The sequence below is a fragment of the Alligator sinensis genome, unplaced genomic scaffold (genome assembly GCF_000455745.1).
Source record: "Alligator sinensis unplaced genomic scaffold, ASM45574v1 scaffold65_2, whole genome shotgun sequence".
Lineage (NCBI taxonomy): Eukaryota > Metazoa > Chordata > Crocodylia > Alligatoridae > Alligator > Alligator sinensis.
In genome coordinates, this window is record NW_005842071.1 from 1,163,489 (window position 1) to 1,185,938 (window position 22,450).

General features: G+C 44.1%; 1 long non-coding RNA gene across 1 annotated transcript in view; it reads left to right on the forward strand.

Moving 5' to 3' along the window:
* Positions 1-22,450, forward strand: part of LOC112550280 — a 52,765-nt gene that overhangs the window by 15,902 nt on the left and 14,413 nt on the right. Inside the window, exons 2-3 of the long non-coding RNA XR_003094030.1 lie at positions 6,637-6,895; positions 12,849-12,954. This is a non-coding gene — a long non-coding RNA (uncharacterized LOC112550280). The remainder of the gene's footprint in view (positions 1-6,636; positions 6,896-12,848; positions 12,955-22,450) is intronic.

Consider the following 22,450-nt stretch of genomic DNA (forward strand, 5'->3'; position numbering starts at 1 on the left):
TGTGGCAGAGGCAGCTTTCATTGCAGGCTGGGCTTTGTGCCCAGAGCCCCACTGCAGGCCACCTGGACCTGGTCCTTCACCACAGGCATCCAGCCACTGGGTGGGCAGGAGACGAGGCTCAGCCCAATGACAAGACATGTGGTGTTGGGCCGTTCCCAGGTGGGCTGCAGTGGGGCTCAGGGCACAAAGCCCAGCCCGCAATGGCAGCTGCCTCCATCATGCACAGATGGGTGGGCATGTGCCCCCCCCACAAATGCCGAGCAGCATGGGTGACTGCAGCAGCTGGGAGGGAGGGAGTGGGGATGGAGCAGGGGCAGGCCCTGCACAGCCGGGCATGGGACAGAGCCATGAGCGACTCATCCAGGGGCCATGTGGAGCAGGGGTGCACACACCCCAGGAGGGCACGGGGGGTGCATGCCCCCAGATCTGCATGCCAGCTGGGCCAGCTGCCACTACGGGCTTGGGCCAGGGTGCACCAGGCAGCGCTGGGAGCAGAGCTACAGGGGTCTGCAGGCACCCAATAATTCAACATAGCCCCCCCTCCCAGCGCTGCTGCCACCCAGCCCATCCACAGCGCAGCCCAAACCACCACCATGAAGAACGTGTCAATGCCTTCTCCTTCCCCCTCTGGATCTTCAGGGAGAGATGGCAGGGGGCAGATTGAGGCCCCAGTGGAGAGAGACAAAGTGAGGCTAGAGTTGGGGCCTCGATCTGCCTAGCCCCCTCCCCCCTCCCAGCCCTTTCCCCTCTCCCTGCCCCTTCCCCCACAGACTTACCTACTGGGGGCGCAAATAATTATGCCCCCAAATAATTTTTTCTCCCTCTGCCTCGATCTGCCCCCTTTCCAAATCATAGATCAGTCCCTACTGCCTTGTGCAGCTTATTCAACTTTATTCCTCATAAAGTCCCTCATAAAATGTGGAGCAATTATAGGATGCATATGTTTCTTGCATTTTCCCTGTGTGACTTCTTGCTGTTGATAATATACATGTTTTTAAACAAATATGATTTGTTTTAAAAAAACAAACAAACATGTTCCATTCACACTGATTTTCTACTTTTGGAAAAGTGTGTTAAGAAAGCAGGGGAGATTCCTACAGTTAAAAGTCAATGCATCAGGCCCTTACTATCAGCCACTTAGTATTAAGTATTGTGAGACGGAGCTTTATAAATGAACCTAGCACGTAACTTCCCTCATATTACTAATGTTAGCTCTTTTTGATATACATCTCACTTTCAATCCTAAGAAAAAAGGTAGAAACTGAAATACATTCATACTGCGTGAAAATGGTACCACTTGAAATTCCAAGAAAAACCCATTGCCCTTAATCATGGAGAAGCTATGGCTCAAAAGTAAGCTGAAAGGGAGGTGGTATACCATGAAACACACCAAGCCTTACTCTGAGTAATAGGTAAAAAATGGGAGGGTATCTCTATGACCATGTTTAGTTTCCACATCTAAACCTTTGCTGGCTGAAATCAATCCTACATGCCAGTGGAAACCCAAAAAGCTGGAAACTTTTCCTTCAATGTGTACAGTCAGGGCTATGACTCACACAGGAGGGAAACATTTTTCTTTTAAAAGATACATCTAATCACAACCAAGTTTAGTGTGTGACTGTCAATTCGCAATAACAACGACAAAATACAAAAACTGAAGAAAGGTAAGAATTTTTGTGGGCGCTATCCTGACAAAGGGTACTGTGATACCCAAAAGCTTGTTTAACTCTACCTCAATGACACGTGGACAAAAAATCTTGCCTCTCCTATATTTCTCAAACTATCGCTGCTCCATCATCACACTAACACCACAAAAACTGAAGGAATGTTTATAATTCCTAAAGTTTTACTGTTAAAAAATAACTAATTTTTAAAGCAGTGAACCAAGATAATTTCTGATAGCTGTCTCCTTGAAGACAATGGTGTAGTAGCAGAGTCTAATTTGACTTAGTCCTAATAGAGATTGGACCTTGGACTTCCCAATATGTCAAAGCACAAGCTCAAAATGAGGGACACAAAGAAAGTACTCATGTGGGATACTTAAAACGCTGTGGGATTAATTCAGTGTAAATAACCAGGTCTATACCATTGGTAAATGGTTCTTTATATCTAATGTAAAGCATTTTCAGCATCAAAGTTCAGGGCCAAATTGTGTGAAACAGAGGGAACTTTGGCTCTAAAATGAATGCTGTTGCTCAAAAGAAGCAATATGTCAGAGATATGTATATGCTTTACATCTATGGTGGGAGTTTCAAAAGTGTTCAAGCCTGGCCTGACTGTTCCCATTCAAGTAAATGTGAGTATTTCTATCAATTCCAATGGCTGCAGAGTTAAGCCAATGAAAATCCTGTCCCCTAACTAGCAGCTGGGCCAAATCACACTCACTTTTCCATTAACATCATATTCACACCAATAATACCTTTAACATGCCAGGACAGGTTTACCACATTGTTTTCCTGCATGTGTTGCTCCATTGGTCCTGTTCTAAGATTTTGGAATTACACTGATCTACACCACCTGAAAATCTCTCTTTGCATTAAAAAAACTGAGGTCCTAGCACCTAATACACCTCTCATCATTTTTACCTCGGCACAAGGCCATTGTTTAAAATGGGTTTCCTCCTGATTTACCCCAGTGAAAGGGAAAACAGAGTCGGGCTCATGCAATTTAAGTGGCATGACTCTGTAGGGATGTATCTTGTGTTATAAGGGCAAGTTTGAGGATGCAGTTCTCTAGAATCGCAAGAATTGTGGCTGGTGGTGACAGGATGATAGATAGCCATTTATACTGCAGCACTTTCAATTATTCTTTTTAAACCCATTAAGGTAAATGTTCTACAATGGAAAAATAATGGTACATTTTTATTTTTAATGTTGCATAGCTGGAGTTTAGTAAAATTGCAATTGTAAAGACTTACAATGCATCCTGGAGTCTGTTAAATGAACTTTAGATGACAGTTTCCAGGAGTTGACAAAACTCCAATGGTGCTTTTAAAAAAATTCTAATGCAGAGACTGCCATCTACTGGCTGTTCACAATTCAGCTAGTTTCCCAGTGGCTCAACTATGACAAGCAGAAAGCAGCTACATTATACAGTTAAATATAAAAAGCAATTTTTTTAAAATAAATTTCATTGTAATGACCTGATGAAAAATGACTTGCATTTGAAAGCTTCTCTAACTCCATCCCAACGATGTAGCTGGTCCAATAAAAGATATCACCCTAAGAAACCCTTGCCTGTCTCTCCATTGTAATGGTTGTAATAAATACAATATGAATATAATAAAGTTCGTAAGAGCAGCTATAGGTCTCAGTGAAGGAAATTATTTCAGGCCTCCTTAAAAAGTACTTTAAAAAGTACTTAAAGTTATATGTATATTTAAGTGATTCCTTGAATACTAATAATTCCCTGAATTGAGGTAACAAGCTACAGGTGAGAAATAAAAATTAAAAAAACAACACGCTGCAACAGATTGCCTTCCGAGTTTGTATCTCATCTGGTGAAACAAATGTTTGTCAGCCAATCTACCAGTGGAAGTTTGCCCTCTGCTCTCTTTCTAATAAAATGCTTTTAGAAAGTCATCTATTATCATGTGTGTGGAGAGGAGGGTAATCTAATTAAACTCTCCCCGGAGTGCAGTGAAAATGAATACACCAGAGTTCTACTGAAACTGGAATGCACCTGCACACAAAGCTTTTCACATCAGGAAAAATGCAGTCAGCAAGATAAAAAGGAAAGCATAAGATACATAATCGAAAAGCAGTATTCCTATCTACAGTATGGATTGTGCAGAGAATCAACACAAAGTAACAATCCCCTACATAGAAGATATCTCCTAAAGGATTTCTTGGGAAATATCGTTTTGGGCCAAGCTGGCCAGTGGACTCTGGTTATGCAAAGAAATTGTAAAGTAATTATAAATGACCAACTAAGCCAAGTTTATTCAGCTGCTTTATATCACCAGAATAGCTTAAGGCTTGAGCTATGATAAACTATCCCTAGCACAAATGGTTGTTTCTCTTTTAATTTGCTTTACAATAATTTTCTAATACTTTAAGAATATAGCAGTGTTTGGGGAAGTTTGATCTTTTGAATAAGAACGTTAGTTAGTGATCTGGAGGGACAAGATGCCTCAGCAGTTCAACCTTGGCAGAAATGTTAGAGGGGTAATAAGAGAAGGGAGACTTTGATCATGAGTTTCTGCTGGGTCAGTTCTGGCTATTCCACATTACTCTAGTTTTTCAAAGCATCCATAAATGCAAGTTGCCAGCTTGTTAAACTGAGTCTACAATTGCTTTGCATCAAGCACAAAGCAGCAGGAGTGGATTTGTGTATCTGGGTCAATATTTACACAACTTATATCTAAATGACCATCATGCTTTGCATTTGTAAAGGTCTGTTCACTAGCAGATCTGAAAATAGGTTCAAAAGGAGAGTAAACCTTATTATTCATACTACACAGATTGGGTTACAGGTCATATGACAGAATAATGGTATCAGCAGAAACAAAACCCTAGGTCTACACAAAGCACCAACTGGTCTCCTTGGTTAACTGGCACCCCTGAAATCACACAGTGGCCAAAAGTGATGGCCTCTGACCAAAAGCATAAAACCCTTTAGCATGTTCAACAGTCAGTCTCAGTTTCCAGTTGATTATTAAGGAGGCAAATAAACCTTCATTAACATTTAGGTTTTCTGCTTTCTCTTTTCATAACCAAAAACATTGTCATTTTATTAAAATCCCATCCCCCACCCCCATAAGTCAGCATCTGGGGCTGCTGTCCCATTTACCCGGCCTTTGTTACGCTACTATGCCACAACAGAGCTATGCGCTGGCTAGATTCACATATGACAGTGGACATGCATACCTGAGCATATATCCTGAAAAAAATGACAGGGGAGAAGAGAAAGGCCTTCCCATCTTTTAACTCCACGAGCTGAGTTATTAGGACACACATACAGGCTACACACTTTCAAAGTACCTCTCTCCTCACACCCCCCATACTGAAATAAGGTACATGTAACGGGGAGCCAAGCAAGGCCCCTGTAATTTTCAGAGGGAGAACAGATGCTCGAGCTGTGTTCTGGTGATTGATGGCAGCTGAGCATAGGCCAGCTATCAAGCGAGCAACTCAGCTGTGCAAGCTGTAGCAAAGGGAAGAAGGCAGCTCACTGAGCTAAAGGAGGACACTTGCGTTCAGTAAGAGAGCTAAGGAGAGCCATGTGACTGGGGGGACAAGCTCCACGAGATAAAAGCTCATCCTGGAGCCAGTGTGATATCACCACTCGGTTCTGATCCTCTGATGAAGAGGAGGTTCTACTGGTAGCGTAGAGCAGCACTTGTACTGCTAACAGACCTAAGGCTGGTGGGGGCGGTACAACCTTACATCATAAACTGATGGGTTTATGTTGGTCTTTTGTGTTTAAGTTACAAAGGGACTGGCCTGTGGCTGGAGGAGCAGTATGGAGGTCACAATGGGAGTGCCTGAGGCCTGAGACACTTTGCAAGGGGCCGGGGCCCAAAGAGCAGAAAGGGCTGACACCTGAGCCAGGCAGGACTGAGACTAGGATCAGCATGCCAAGGTGATAAGGGCCTGGAGGGTCACGATCAGACACGTTTGGGTACTGGCAGGGCACAAGTAGTGTAAGGCAACAAACAGAGTAACTCTGTCAGTGGATGGGGATGGTGGTGATGAGACAGACTGAAGGCCCAGCAAAGTTAGAGAAGTGACACTATGGGCAGCACCAGCAGGATCACTCCAGACTCGAGAGCTGTATGTGCTGTAACAGTTACCTCAAGGCATGGCAGGAAGGAGAGTGAAAGGGAGTATGCTGGAGTGAGGGACAAAATTCATTCAGACAATAGGGTGTGCCACAGCTGCCCTCAGGACCTGTCCTGTCACAGTATAAAACTGTGTCTCTGACTTCAGCACAGTGCTCTAATCACAACACCACAGGTCAGGCATTACACCGATGCCTCTCTAGCCCTCCTGTCTGAACCACCCTCTGCCAAAAAGAATGGGAGAAACTAGGTAACAACACTGTTGAATGGAGTCAGCGAGGAATTACCCCCAGTGAGGAGTTAGCATCTGACTCCAACTACAAGTGGCACATGCAATCTGAACAGATTGAGAGTGGGTCTCGGCAGATGCAACTTTCTCATGAAATCACAGGGCCTCTACACAACTGAACAATATGTTTGTCAGGAGAAGCAAACCATGAATTATTTCCTGAGATGCCCTGTGGCACCACAATGCACCCCACAGTCTGGCAACACCAACACCAGAAGCAGTGGCCTGTGCAGAGTACTGGGAGCAGACCATATAGAAAGGTTGGACTAGATGTACAACAAAGAAGAAGACTCCTGTCTAAACTGTACCACTACTCTTGTATTTAATTGTCTTTGGTTAAAATGGCTGGAGAGCAGTGCAGTGGAGAATCTTCTATCCTAGAGGAAGGCAGATGCTACAACCCTCCTGCAGCAGCATGGGGAGAGAACCCACAGCTGAAGACCCATGGCTGTGGACCGTGCCTGGCCCATGTTGATGACCCCTATTGTATCCTATGGGAAGCTAGGCTAGAACCAAAGCAGCCTCTCGTGTCCTCTAACTTGCTGTTGTCTTCCTGGCTTCACAGATCTCCCTTTCCTGCCTCCCAGCTCCAGAAGGCCTCTCATCTATGAAGACGTTTGGCAGTGTTTGCTAGACATTTAAAGCTGGTGATGAAACAGGAATCATTGGAAATCGGAAAGAAAGATGTTGCTCAGCTGTGGGAGTGAAGAGGAAGTTGAAATGTATTTGACATAGCAGTTCACCATGAACTGAAAAAGAGTCAGCACTGAGGGACTGTGCACAATGGATACTATTGAGATGGACTGTGCTAACCTAGCCTTGTGGTAAGTTCCCACACCATGGATTTGGGAGTATCTGAAAGACTGAAGAGTCTGGGAGGTAGGATACTCACCAGTGGTAGCACCACACAGACTTGAACAATTGAGCTCTTCTCAGACAACAGAGTTCAGAAATGATTTGGCTGATCTGGCCTGAGACACAACATTAAGTATACTCAGTGTGAACTGCATTCAACTCCATAGTTAGTTTCCATCACTGAGCACAGGATGCTTCTGGCAGCAGTTTAATGGTGGGCAGTGTATTTAATGAGGAGGTTTTCCTATATGCAAATACATGCTGATTGGGGGAAAAAACTTTGTCTTATATATGAGTAAATATGGTGGGGGGGGGGGGGAGATATAGGGGGAAGTGGGGGCTGGCCACCCCAGGGGCCTTTCAGTGCTATATTTATACTGCCATTACTATACTTATTCAGACTCCAGTGCTAATAATTCAGTAGTTTGTTAAAGTACTGAAATACACTTAAAATGATGACTTACACAAAAAATAGTCATTCACTACACAATGTGCGATTCAATGTATTTTCATATTTAGAACAGTAAAATCAGAAAAATCCAGAACACATCCCTACTAAGGCCTGGACCTGGATTCTGCTCCACCCAGTCTAAATTCCCACAAAGAATAGGACCATCATACAAATATCTACATTTATAGCTCTTCACATGGAATGGTATCATTTTGGGTCCCTTGCTTAATTCTAATGTTATGAAAGCCTAAGTCTGTCTGTCTGTCTATCCGTAATGCTTTATTCGCCCTCTGATTAGCTGACAGAAACATTCTTGATGGGCAATTGGCTAGTAATAATTATAATAATGTAAGTTACACTGAATGGCATTCTATTTGTAAAGGATTCAATTTGAACAGTCAGTTTTAATCCACAGTAAGGGCCTAATCCTGCCAACTAATCGGGCCTCACTGACTTGACTGACTTCCTGTTCTACAAAGGAACTTCAGTGGACCAACTCACATGCATAGAGTTACTGACAGTCTTCCACTGGAGGAGGGGTCTTTAATGCATTGAATCTGGTAGCAGGAGCCCTTTCAACAAAACACTTAAATATATGCTTCATTTCAGCAGGTTTTTAAGTAATTTTTACTCTAATGAGACTTAAGCATGAACTTACATGTTCTGTGAAACTGCTTTCTCTATCAGGATCTGTTAAATAGCAAAGAAGTTTTAGGTGTAATTCAAGGCTACCACCATTTATTTTCCAAATGTCCCAGTAACTTTGATTCAAGTAACATGAATCAAAATGTGGCCTTTAACTTTTTAGTTCCTGGGTTCTATGGACTGAATACTGAAATCTTTTGCGTATCCACAGAACAGTTCCAGAATCAATGGAAGCATTTTCCATCACCACTGTGCTCTAAACCTATCCTAGAAAAAGTGCCAACAAAGATCACAAGATAACACAGTTCACTGTTCTCAAAGCCTACTGGGGCCCATGGGAATCAGGCCGTTGACTTGAAAAGCCTTTGGATAAGTCCTATACCCTTAGCTTCTCTTCAAACTGCCAGCTAATCTTCAAACTGCCAGCTTCTCTAATGACAAACACCAGGCCCACTTCTAATTCACTTATTCCTAAATCACTCCCTTTAATGTAAGCTTTAAGCTAAGGGGGAAAACCCCATCTTGAAGAGCACTAACTGCAAAAGGAAACTGTGTAGCTGTGCCGCTTGTCAGGAAACAGGAGGCTAGCATCAGTTCACTCTCTTTGCTTTTCTTACTTCACATTCCCTCAGCTTGTGAATCCTCACTTCATCAGACTACAAGAAGGAAAGGGCAGCCCCTCTCCTCCTTTCTCAGACAGAAGGAAACTAGCTTCAGCAACCGGTACTTCTCTGCATGACACACAACTCTGACCTGGCCTCAGCACTATTATTCTGCCCAGCCTATGTATACATGGTGCACAGAAACCGGTTGAAATGTAAACATCATAATAACCCAAAAGTGCTGACCATGATACTGTTCTAAACCTAACTAAACAGTTCAGCTTGACAAAATAATCTTCTCTCTCACAGGTGAGACATTGTCACAAGTTGTTTTCAGAAACCAGAAATCTCAACTATAAAATATATTTTGAGAAATACACTGCCTCACTTACATGCTGTATGCTTAAACTGTCAGGTTAATAAAAATAGTAGCATGCACATTAATGCATACTGCATATAAATATTAATAATTTAATATTTTAAAATGTTGGTTGCAATGTTAATAACTATAACAATATCATTATAATTAATTAATATGCCTGTGATAATATTACTAAAATATAACAATATTGCTAAAATTAAATGAATGATAATTATACATTAAAATGTTAAGTTTCCTCCTCACCCTTACATTCACATATTGCATATACAAAAATAAATTGAATGAAACTTCTTGCATGCCTATGGCCACACCATGCATACAAAGAAAAATGATATCAACATGTATTCACACACGCGCTGTTTGCATAAGAATGAATTATTAATAACATTATGAATATGTATCAGCATGCAAGTATTCACACACATTATACCTACAAGGAAAAATGGTAAGTTATAAGCCTTCCAAAAGATTATCGCTTTCAAAAATTGTGTGTACTAACTGGGGCATACAGAACAGCCAGTGAAATTCTCTGTAGCCCAGTGACCAAAGTCATGACAGTCTGGGTCCTGGCAGGTGGAATTAGAAAGCAGAAGTAAACAAATAGTATAGTAAAGTGCAATTGCAGGAGATGTCATCCTGATGTGTATCAGCTGAAATGAAACATGACAGCCATGCACTGACCGAAAAACTTGGAAAGCTTGTTCTGCCTCATAAGTTGTAAGAGTACAAAGGGCACTCAAATTATAGCTTTGGGATGATGGAGGTAATGCGTAAACTTTACTGGGCCATTGCCAGGTCATAATGTTTATGCTAGGTTTGAAGATGACTTCATACTTTACTGGACCCTTTACATCTCATAAAGATGCACAGAAAGGTAGCATACAGGCAGAAGGCAGGGCAGGGTGGTACCTTAAGCCAGGTACAGACATTACACTTTTACCACTGTAAGTGATTGGAAACTGGTTTATTCCTGTAACAGAACAGAAGTATGACACACATAGACTAGTTTAAAAATGGTAGAACCTGGTCTAAGTTTTGTCCCCACACTAAAGGGCAAATGTGTATTCCTACCGTTAGATAAGCTTTTGTAGGCATCAACCTATTTTGTCAGATGTTATGATATAGAAAGAAAATGTCTCCAATAGAAAATATAAGAGGAAAAATGTTAACCGCATTGCTAAATCTATAGCTCTTGGGCCATATGTGCAGAATTCCAGCTCCTGCTTCCCAGCCCACCTTCTGGAAGCACAGCTGACTCTGTATCAAATGGTAGCTCAGCTGCAGATGTTCCAAATCCCTTTTTCCAAGGGGGATAGAAGCAGGAGTCAATCCTACTCTGAGGAATTTCCTTCCAATAGATTTTCCACTGGAAAATGTGCATGTATTGGATAGTGGCATAAAGAACAGCTTCTTCACAAAGCACTCCCCTCTCTGAGGTAGGAAGTCCTGTGGACCCACAGCAGAGTTTCCAGCCATCCTCGCAGAGTTCTGGATTCTACCCTTCTTACTTAATGTTGAATAGCACCGGACTCCAAAAATAGTCCTCTGAAAATCAGTGGAGCTTCTTGCATATCAGTGCAGTATTCAGTGTTAGTAACAGTAGCAGAAGCAAGCCCAGAGGAAAGATGCTTCATAGATTTAAACTTCTATGTTGACTTGTCAAATATACCAGTATTTATGCTGAATTTCATCTCCTCTTTGCCTGGATGTGGACAGAACCATGTGGATCTGAGAATATGGATGAAAACATACTGAGGGTCTAAGGCTATAAGTAAGCAAAATGAGCCTACTAAAGCAAAATAGTTAACGCTCAGCTTCAGGAAAAGCTGAAAGTACTGGAAACCTGAGAGCTAATGAAACTATGTGAAAAAATCCTGGTATCATAACAAATAAATATGCATGGGTTTTCTTGGCACAGAGAAGAGAAGAATTATGGAGAGTTATCAAAGAAACAGTGATGGATGTTTGTGGACTGAAAAACAATGGAGAACTAATCTTTTCCGCATCAATAATAAAGACCTTTTATTCCATGCTACTACCTGAGCAGATCAATAGAGGTTACAAATGTTCAGAATAAGGCAATATATTCCTGGCTTAGTTCACTATTTAAAATGCCAAAGGTTTGGGCACAGAGCCAGGTTTAATAAAAATGAAATAGTACCTGTGCTGTGAGTAAATCACTCTTTTGGATTTTCAGATAGATTTATACAGCTTTAGTAGTTACAATAAGGACCACCTTCAGCATCTGACTCACCACTCTGGGACTCCACTTTTCACTAGTTTAGGTCTACCAGATTCAAACCCAAGATCTGTAAAGGAAATCTAAAGTGTAGCGGTCATTATCACAATTTATTATTGTTTATTATCATTTATTGTGATTGTCATGCCTCTATCCTTCCATTATAAACAAAGTCTTCTTCTACTAGGCACATTGTTATCAAGTTTTGATATTTTATTATGAGTCTTGCAATATTTGCTGCTTTTATTAGACTCCTATTCCCACACTCATGTGATTATACAAGAATCTCAGGGTTTTTTTAAATAAGAAAAGTCAGTCTCTAGCCCCTCTGAGTCATATTGCTGAGAAAAGCTTAATCAAAGACCTGACCAAAAAGGGTCTAATCCCAAAAGACAGAGTACACATTTGTTTAAATCATATAATTTTTAAACAAATATTATAAATTTGGTGTCCTGATTCATGACTTTTGAAAACTTGGGATTGGCAATACTGCAAACACTGAGGCAGGGTCTGGCCTAAGGGGCTTACAGTTTCTGCATAGGTAGTTAAAAAGTTAATGCATTTCAATATTACCTGTTGTCTGATAGATCTTGGGACAAGATAGTTAAAGTTGCAGGAGCATGAACAAAATAATGGTAGCAGAGACTAATATGGGAAAAAAACAAACCAGTAGCACACATCTGCCTCCATGATTTAATACCTTTCTTTTCTGGATTTATTGCAAAGGTCATTAACTTCTGTGCTCAACTACAAAAAGTAATGAGACAATTAAGGGAAAAAACTGTGACCGGAAGGAGACAGCTTAGCTCCTTTTGTAACTTACAGCTTGTAACTCAATTGTTGTTATCACCACTGTTTTGTATTCAAAGGAACCTCATTTATAGGATTTTGGGTTTGTTAATACAACAGAATGGAAGGTTGTACTAGTTAATGCACAGCTAATGACAGTGCTTGAAATAGGCCCTGAAATGTGTCCCATCATTTAAGACTGGTGTTGTAGTTACAATTGGATCAGATTTCATTCCACTTATCAGAGCTGGCCCATAATTTTTGGAGCCCCTGCAAGATGCAATTTTTGTGCCCCCTGATGCGAAGAAGCCAGCAGCAGTGGCAATAGCAGGGGGAGGGGAGGAAGGGTGGGTAGCGAGCAGCTGGACATGAAGCCGGCAGCAGCAACGCAGACTGGTGGGAACCGTGTCTCCCTCCCCTGCCCCACCACTACGGCACTGATTTCGAGGGTTCACAGTCGCAGGGGACCCCTTGGCTGCGGGGCCCCTTCGGCCACAGGTTCCACAGGATAGGGCAGGCCGGCCCTGCCATTTATTAGGCATGTGTATGGACTTGGACACCTAAGTGTGATCCATTTCTATGTTGCTCAAGTCCCTGAAAAACTGTTAATACAAAAGATGGGTGGGTTCTTTTCCTCCTTGCTGCTTTTATGTGACTCAGTCATGAGGGTCAGATGACTGTGCTACAAAAGCAGATGCAGTAATGGATTTTCAGGGAGTTGAACAGGGTAGAATAAAATGACACTTATATAGCTAAGTCCACACATGAGTCTAATAGGTTGAATAGAATCTGACCTTTGTCTCTCATCTTCCAGATGATGGTCATGATGGGCATGATGTTTGGAAATAATGGTGCAGTGCAGACCACTGTTTATGTGGCATGTTAAAGCTTGGAAGTACCTTTGCAGGACCATCCATCAGGTATTTGGAACACTAACGTTATCTCTCAATCATTTCAGGTATGCCTCAGGATTGAATCATGATACTTTAAGAACAGACCCCAGATCTCAAAATGGAGCTATTAACTTTCAAGTTGAGGCAAGGAGCTATTTAGTGATAGCTGGGATTCTTGCTTCATAGTTTCCTATGTTTGAGTAGACAATGACTATCAGCTGCTACTGCCTTTTTTGGAACCATCAGCTGTGCACCACTGAGTAGATTTGCCAACCATGCAAGCCCCAAATTCCCATTGGTCCCAAAATCTTCAGTAATTCAAGGTACTGGTAAATGTCTTCTTCGCCAGTAGCACCTCTGCATTTAGCGGCTATAAGGCCTTTTTTAATTTCCTCTGTGATGTATGGGGATGATAGTGGTAAAATAGTGGGGCACTGTCAAATGTTTAAGAAGTTATTTCTGGACCTTACATCTAGTCACCTTGTCGGTTTTGGTGTTCAAGTTATAAAGAAGATGACTGGTGACAGCAATGGCCATCTTTCAGTTAACAGGTTTTTACTGGGTCAGCAGCTCCAAGCTTATGGTGGAATGCCTGGGCTTTGTGACTGAAGTAAGTGAAGTCAAGACCTGTCGCTGTCTCATTCCATCTCTTCAAGCTGGCAGAGTTCAATAACTCTGTTAATTCTTCTGCTGTGTCCGGATCACCATTCTTCCTATGCTCTTTCAATAATGCTTCTGTCTCCAGATGCTAGCAAGTACAGACCCCATGACAGACATGGGTATGTTCATTTTGTCCACTTTTTATCAGAGAATAAACAAGCAGCTGCAGTTTTAGATTAGTTTGGTACAGAGGATCCATCTTCACTGTCTGTGAACTCAGATGAATTTGCAGAAATTCCAGCACAGTTTTGGCATCGAACTGATCAGGATTTCAAAACCAATGTTTAAAGTGTTGGTGTTGGGGCACTTTAGGTGCAAAGAAAGTCTCCAAGCATTGTTCAGGTCCTTAGCAGAGGAGCACATGTTCTTGTTCTGCAGACAGCAGAGATCTGGGTTTTCTCCAGTGTTCCATTTGAAAAAAAAAATCGCTGGCTGTTTAGGGTCAAAAAGTAGGTGGGCATCAACAAAGGAGACTTAATCTCTCCATTTCTCACCAGTTGCCCCATTTCTGATATAACCACATTTTAAGAGGTGACTGTTAAATTAATTAAAACACACCCCTCAGTGGGGAAAAGATGTGGGATTTAGAAGTTTGTAGACTTTCATTATGGTCAGTTGTATTTCTTTATTGCAATAATAGAGATTCACAAGGTTTTGGATTTCTCTAAAACTGAGACATCTTGAAGACCAAACCTAATGTACATGGAAAACTAGTACTTTGCTTTGTTCATGGCAGCAGTGATTTCATTGCCATTAATTTTGTATCTTACTGACCACTGACAATCTGAAACATGAATTTATTGTAGAGTGAAATGTCAATATTATTCACCATATTATTTAGAACTGTTGAAAAGAAGTCATGCTTAGCATGTGGACTAGCATCTGATAGACCTTCCACGTGAAGATTGTACACATGCAGGTCTAATGGTATAGCTCTTCAATATTGTCCCAGGCAAGCACTCATATTGCTAATGATACCAGAAGATCAAAAACCAAATGCTTTTTGTCAATATTTGTTGCATTAGTGGTGCATGACAGGTGTACCATGTGAAGGTTGTCATCTTACCCTCAGTGTAAAAAGTGTGCTTGACAGCTTTCATCCTTGGGAGCAGTGGGAATGCAGTATAGGCAAACCATAAGTGAAATCTGCTTTAATTATTCATATGCATTACTCTTGGAATAAGATGGCCATAAAAGTACACAAGACAATCCCTTCTTATTGGAATCTGAACCTAACACTACACAACCTCAAGAACTGATTAGAATGGGTTGAAATTACTCTCATGACACATTTTTTCCAGTAAATCTGATTTGAAAGAATCAAAATGTTCTGCAGTACTATATTGATTTCACTAAAATTCTTGACAAAATCTTTTCAGACAATTCATTTTATAATGTTGAACCATTCTACCTTCTCCTTATTGTTTCAAGATTTATGTTTAACATAAGGCAACATAAATGTCAAAATGTTTAAAATATTATGATATTTATGTCATGTTTTATAATGTTAATTCAAAATTTTGGCACTTCCCATGGAACAAGAATCCCGCATTCCAAACAGCTTTAGAACTGATTCACCCCAAGGCGGAGAGCAAACCCATCTGGCACTATCACAGTTCTCTCTGTTTGGAAACTGCCTCTGCCGGGAACTTTACATAAATAAAACTCATAACACTCAGTACATCTTCCCCAGACTGAACATTTGGTCACACACTAAGAACAAATAGAAAGCTGATGGGTTATAAGTCTGCCTGGCAATACCTGCCATAACTACAAGTTTTGGATAGCTATAAAATTCTGCTGACACAGCATAACTCTCAGTTACTTCAGCTGCAACAAGAGTTTGCTGCTCTCTTTTGGATAATCCCATTTCCCTCTAATAGCTGTTGAACTTCAAAGTGCTAAGCATCTGTTATAAGGTTGAGCACTGCTGGTTTCCAGTGTTTTCAGTACAAGTTGAGCGTACACCACATGTTTAGCACCTTGCTGGATAAGATCTCAGCTTTCTAAACACAGATAATTTGTGGAACAATCCAGTGGTATACTAGAGTGTGAAGATATAATTAATGTTCATATCAGTAGCTCAGCCGTGCTGCTATGAAGCCAATGGCAAAGCTCCTAATGATCAGGGATCCAGATTTTCCGTTTCCCATGGGAAAACAGAGTAAAATGTGGATTTCCCCCTTTACCAGAGTAAAACAAGGATTTCTCATTTTATTAGAGAAACCCATGGATTTTGTGGTTTTGCAATGAACCCTCTGTAGGCTGGCTGAGTTCCAGCCTGCAAGGGACTGGGTGGGAGAAGGGGGTCAGGCAGGGAGCGCCATGCGCATGTACATTCACATGTGTGCCAGGAAGCCTGGAGAGCAGCTCTCACAGGTAAGGGCGGGGAGGGGGAGAGATTAAGGCCCCCATAGGGAAGGAGAGAGGGAGTTGGGCAGAGCTGGGGCTGGGGCTGCTGTCCAGCTGGGCAGTGTGTGGGGCTTAGGGCCCAAGACCACAATGCATGGCTTCAGGGCCCTGGCAGGGAGTGGGATGGGGATACAGGTGGCATATACAGGAGGTAGAGGGGGTTGGGGCCAGCTCCCTACTGCTGCAAGCACTCCCAGGGAGGCAAGGGGGACTGTGCCCCCCAGATCTGTGCACAGGGTGGGGGTGGGGCGGGCTGCCCACTGCAGGCTCAGCTCCCACCCTGCTGCCCTCCCCCAGGGCCTCTGCAGCCAGTAGGTGCAACCCAGTGCTGCAGGGAACAGCAGGAAAGTTCATAGTTTCATAGATGTTAGGGTCGGAAGGGACCTATTAGATCATTGAGTCCAGCCCCCTGCCCTGGGCAGGAATGAGTGCTAGGGTCAGATGACCCCAGCCAGGTGTCTGTCCAATCTCCTTTTAAACACCTCCAAGGAAGGGGACAGCACCACCTCACTTGGAAGCTTATTCCATATTTTGGCAACCCTCACTGTAAATAATTTTTTCCTGATGTCCAATCTGAATTTGCTCTCTTCCAGTTTGTGGCCATTATTTCTAGTTACCCCGACAGGCACCATGGTCAACATTGTATCCCCTATTTCTTGCTGCCCCCATGATGAATTTGTAGGCAGCCACGCGATCACCTTTTAACCTCCTCTTGTGGAGGCTGAAGAGGTTCAGGTCTCCCAATCAGTCCACTTAGGGTTTTTTTCTGTAGGCCTTTAACCAGACGAGTGGCCCTCCTCTGAACCCTCATTCCTTGCTGCTGTGAACTCCATGCTGCCCTGACAAGGCATCCCCTGCACATTGATCTTTAGCAGGTGTAGCAGCATGGAGCTGTGCCCCTCACTGCAGCTGTGTGCATGGGGGCGCATTGCCAGGATGGTGCAGAGCTTGCAGCAGCAAACAGCCTTCCTGCACAGCCCCACTGTTTCCTGAACCACCCGGTCATACCTGCTAGGCCAGGGATGGGCAAAATATAGCCCGCGGGCTGGATGCGGCCCACAAGGCCCTTCTATCCAGCCTGTGGGGCCCCTCAAAAATTTAGAAAATTAATATTGATCTGTCCTTGGTTCCTGTAAAAAATTACAGGAACCAGGGGCAGTAGAACCCAGGGGAAGCTGAGCAGACTCCCGCAACAGCAGGGCCCGCCTGGCCCCACCCCCCCATACAGAAGTCCCAGCAGGGGCTTCTGGCCTGAGACTATGTGGCTGCACCGGCACCAGAACCTCAGGTAAGGGGGGGGGCAGGACCCTGGGCAGGGAAGGAGCCCAGGGAAAAGCAGCCCAGGAAAAAGCTGAGCACAGGGAAAAGCAGCTCCTTGTCTGCCCCCTGGCCCATGCTCGCTGCTGCAGCCACTTGCAGCCCACGTGGGGCTGTCCTGAGCAGGCACAGACAGCCCCACAGCTAGTGGCTGCAGCACAGGGCACCAGCTATGGGGCAGGTGAGGGGCTGCTTTTCCCTGAGCTCAGCACCAGTTTGTACACCACCCCCTCTGCCAGCCTGGGCCCTGTGCCAGCTCCGGGCTCACCCAACGGGACTGCACTGCAGCAGGAGCAGCTGCGGCCCCCCGGCTTGCTGTTCTGGGCAGTGTTTGCTGCTCCTGCCCTCCTGGAGCTCATGCACTGGGCAGCCCAGAGGCAGTGGTGGCAAACGCTGCCCAGCACAGCAAGCGTGGGGGCTGCAGCTGCTGCCTCTCTTGGCACAGCCCTGATGGGTGAGCCCGGAGCTAGCACGGGCCCAGGCTGGCAGCGGGGGCGGGTTACAAGCTGGTGCTGAGCATGAGGTGGGGGAAGTGGCCCCTTGCCTGCCCCATTGCCAGCGTCCCGTGCTGCAGCCGCTCACAGCCCACCTGGGGCTGCCTGTGCCTGCTCAGGACAGCCCCACATGGGCTGCGAGCAACTGCAGCAGGAAGCACCAGCCATGGGGCGGACGAGGAGCCACTTTTCTCGCGCACTCAACACTAGCTCCTTCCCTGCTGGGGAGCACGGGGTCGGGGCTGCACGCTGCCCCCTGCCTGTACTGCGGGGCTGGGGGCACTGGAAGTGAGTGAGCACAGGAACGTGGAGCCCACACCAGTGTCCCAGGGCCAGCGCCGTTGGGCCCAGAGCCGGGTGGCAGGGGTACAGGGTCCCAGCCAGCAGGGGCTCTATGGAGCCAGGCCAGCTCCCCCCTCTTCCTGCTGGTGCAGCCCAGCCCAGCTCCACAGACCCCTGCCAGCCTGCGCCCTGCTCTGGGTCCCACTGGTGCTGGTCCTGAGACATTGGTCCCAAGATATTAGGACATTGATCCCAAGATGGTGACCAGGGGGTGGGGCACTTCTCAAGGGGCAGGGCTACCCATTCGGCCCTTGACAGCTTGCCAAAACTGGGTAAGCAGCCCTCCACCTGAAATAAATGCCTGCCCTGCACTAGGCTGTGACAGGTCGGGGGGAGAGCAGCAGGGCGGAAGCCCAAGCCCACAGCACACACACACCCTGCCCCCAGCCTGTGCATAAATCTGGGGGGCACGGGTCTGGGGAGCTGGTCCCACCCCGACCTGAGCCTGCAGCAGGCAGCAGCGGGGGAGCTGGGCTCTGCTCTGCTGCAGCAGCCACTGCCTTCTGTTGGGGGCAGGGGGCTGCAGACCCAGGTTCCTGGCCCCATAGCCCTAGTAACTGGAGGACTCTCCAGCAGGGCTGGGGGCAGGGGCTGTGGATGGGGGGCAAGAGGTACTAGCAGAGCTTGGGGGTTGTGAAGGGCATGAGCATGAGGGGTGGGTGGGGCTGTGGGGAGTCTTTAATCATGGATTTGGGGGGTTTATCAGAGAATTTGCAATTCTTTTATCAGGGAAAACCAGGATCCCTGCTAATGATCATAAGCAGAAAAGGGCTGGGTTTCTAGTTCCTTAATTCACTTATGTTAAATATTTATGAGCTGCCTTCCTCTGTCAACAGCTCATTCCCAAGTCATCCCTCATATTCTACCAGTCTAGACCATGGTACACAATAAGGAAAGGAGAACATTGTACAGGACAAAAGACTTCCCCTGTCTAGTCCTAGATTTTAAACATGGAGAGGCAAAAGGTAAATTAGACAGAACTAGTCATTCTTGTTCAGGTACAGGAGTAATTGGAAAATGCAACGACATATTTACATTAGATGCAAAAGAAGAAAAAAGGACTTTAATATTACAGGACTGTTAGGGAACATTTATATCGTATGTTTAGCAAGAAAAATGAATGGCTGCACTAACAGTTATTAAAACAGTACAGAAAACTGCTGGCAATGCTGTGTAGTGAGATGGATACAATTCAGAGTTAGAAGTGAAACATGCAGAAAGGAATTTAATTACAAGATTCTCTGGTGATTTGTTTCAGAATTTTTGATCAACAAGTCAGTGGAACATCCTAAGGTTGTTACTGGAGAAGTAACTGCATAAATGTGTGTATGATATTTTTATTAAAAATTATGAGAGAGAGGTGGTTAGCTGTGATAGTCTGAAGTCAGGCAGAAGGCAAAGCAGTTAGTTTCTAAGGGCAGGTCCCCAGGAGCTCACACTTGCAGTTTGCAGCACTGTAGGCCCATCTGCAACGCCATGAACCGCACACGCCACACAAATGCAGGCTTTTGCCACAAGGTTTTTTGCAGTGAGGTTTTTGAATGCAGGAGAGCCTTGTGTCAAAAAAAAAAAACCCAGCAGAAAAAAGCAGGGTGGCACACATGGTGGCAAAATGCACATCCCAAAACTGGAGCCTGGCCAGCCAGAGCCATGCTCCAGCTACGTATGCAGGGGTGTTTATGAAGAAGAGAAGATGAATTATCTAGACATGAATGTAACTCAGTTTCACACTAACCTACTTATTTCAGAGATACTCTTATTTTGTGTTCTTTGTATGAGAAATCAACATATTCATAGAAAAGAATAGTCTGTCACCCGGGCTTAAAGGGAATTTAGTTAGAGATAATCTACTGCACAATATATTAGAGCTGGAATCTGATTATCAGTCAGAGCCATTGGCAGTAATCCCATTTAACTGTTGCTTGTATAACAAGACAGATAGAAAGTCCCTTCAGAATTTTTTTTAAATAGATAGGAAGAGGCAGGCTGCATGGATGGCTACATATTTATCTGACTGGAAAACATGCTCAGAGAGAAATAGTTCATCAGAATTCTGTCACTCACAATGATAGTCCTTTGAGGAGCACACAACATAATAAATGTTAAGGGCCCATTTCTATGAGGCAAACTAAGCTCCCATTGATTTCTCTGAGGATCAGACCCTAAGCAAGTGCTAACTGTTTAATGGGGTACAAAACTACCTTGACAGAATTGTAAAATATCTCCCAATCTGTAGGTGAAGATGTATTTTAGAATCACTATTTAAACTGAGCTAATAAGCAGGTTTGCTGTGGGCCAGTCTGAAAGGGTATAAAAAGCAGGGTCAATGAGTGACTTATGGCATTTTTGAAAGACAATAAGTCTTTTATTAACAGTATCAACTCTATATAGAAGTCATAGACACTTGTCTTGGTAGTCATACATTTCCATGGTTGGTTCAACTTTCTTCATGAATAATTAGCAGAGTAAATAAAGAATTAATTTACAATCAGAGCACTAAGTCTAATATAAAAATTGCTGATATTCCATCAGTTGAATATTCAGTTTTAGTTGTTAAATCTAGAACATAATCATAAAGACATTAGAAAACTAAATACCATTCAGTTGCCATCTTCGTAGTTATATTTTCTGGTGACTTCAATTCTGTTTCAGCTACAGTGATATCTTCAGAGTTAAGATTCGTGTTGTGATTTCTAAACTTCAGTCCAAGTAAATGTAAATTGATTAATTTTACTCTGCAAAAACCTGCAGGTAATTGTTGGAGAAGATGAAAAGAGCATGTAAAACCAGTCTGATATTTGTTGATCACAAACATTGATTTGCTCTGTAAAGCAACAGGCAGCATTGAGAGGTATGTTGCACTGAATAGTTGAGGAAGCATGTACCATCTTTAAAGCACAGTTGTTCTTTGAAAAGTGGCTGTGCAAGGGTATAGACAGACATAATGCTTAGGACTTTCTAAATCAGTGGCCTCCAACCTTTTTAGGGTGAAGATCACTTTTTGAAGTAAAGGAACAAACCAGGATCTACCATGTTCTTTTTTATTCTTCTCTTACTTCAGTTAGCATTGTAGAGCTCTTACAGATGAATCTCTTCTTGTTCTGACAACATCAGCGAAATCATTAAATAGGTTCTGAATGCAAAGTCTGTATCATTGATTTGAATCAGAAGGAGCCTATTTGATGTTCAGATTTCAAGCAGATGACACTGGCTGGCTCTTATAAAACTTACATCTTTGTACATGTAAATTGATCCAATTTGATCAAATCATAGAGAGAAAAAACCATAGAAAAGGGGTGGGCAATTTTTTTGACTGGAGGGCTGCTTAAATGAGTTTTGGTGACCTGTCAAGGGCTGCAAGAGTAGCCCTGCTCCTTGGCAGGTGCCCCACCCCCTGGTCACCATCTTGAGACTGGAAGTCCTGACCCCTAACCTTTGCCACTGGAAGTCCCACCCCTAGCCCCTGGAAGTACTTCTTTTTGGAGGTGGGGTTGGCATCTTGGAACCAGAAAAAAACCAAACATATACTAAAAGTCAAACGTCTAGTATAACATATTTTAATTTAATTTCAAAAAATATTTTTGTCCTGATTTATTTGTGTTTGTGTAGTGTATATAGAGATGACTGCATAATAAATAAAAAATAAAGTCTTACTCTTGTATATTGTGGGGGGGGGGATTGTGTGGGGTGTGGTTGGGAAGTGGGTGTGTATATGGCGGAGTGTGTGTGGATGTGTGTGTGGGGGTTGTGGTGGGGTGTGGCTGTGTGTGTCGGAGTTGTAGTGCATGTTGTGGGGTATGTGTATATGTGGGAGGGTTGTGGGGGCAGGCTATGGGTATGTGGGGTGTGAGGGAGGGTAAAGAAGTGTGGGGACCCCTCACACACACACTCCCTGCATGGTGCAAAGCCCCCACCGCCAGCAGCAGCCGTAGGAGACAGACCTTCAGGGTGTTCATGGCTCACACAGGTACTGCCACCCGACGGTGTATAGCTCCAGCCACTTCCAGAAGCTGCACGTGGAGGGAAGGAGCAGAGCCAGGCTGGCCTGCCTCTATCATGCAGGACTCCCCATAGCGCATGTGCAGCTCCCGGCACTCATGGGCCACTGGGGAGGAAGCCTTGCGTGATGGATCTGTCTGCCTTCCCTGCTACCATAAGCAGCTGCCAGGACTCCACCAGGAAGCAGGGGGGCAAGGCTCCCCTCTGCTTCCTGCAGAGTCCCGTGAGCTGCATGTGGTAGCAAGGCTCCGTCATGTGGGTCTTCCCCCCCGGTAGCATGCAAGTCCCAGGATCTGCAT